The sequence below is a fragment of the Tyto alba genome, unplaced genomic scaffold (genome assembly GCF_018691265.1).
Source record: "Tyto alba isolate M040663 unplaced genomic scaffold, T.alba_DEE_v4.0 Super-Scaffold_41, whole genome shotgun sequence".
Classification (NCBI taxonomy): Eukaryota; Metazoa; Chordata; class Aves; order Strigiformes; family Tytonidae; genus Tyto; species Tyto alba.
In genome coordinates this window covers 11,964,731-11,965,030 of record NW_024881317.1, presented here as the reverse complement: position 1 = coordinate 11,965,030, position 300 = coordinate 11,964,731, and positions in this window count along the sequence as shown.

Sequence of the window (300 nt, the reverse complement as noted above, 5' to 3'; positions counted from 1 at the left end):
TTTCCATCCTTATACATGCTTTTTCTGTTGTTACAGCATTAAACTTTATTTTAAGTTGTATTTGAACTTTATTGTTCTAAGTTATTTAAATGTTATTTATAAAAAAACAAAAACAAACAAAAAAAAAAGCCCCCCCAAAAAAAACAAACCCAAAACAAACAACAACTTATTAAGCTGCATCTGTTTCATATGCTTTTAATTCTAAAGGAATAACAAAATGGTCTGGCTGAGATGCATGAATTTTTTTCTGTGACCAGACACAAAGACTAGTACACAACCCTCTTGCCAACATACATTGGA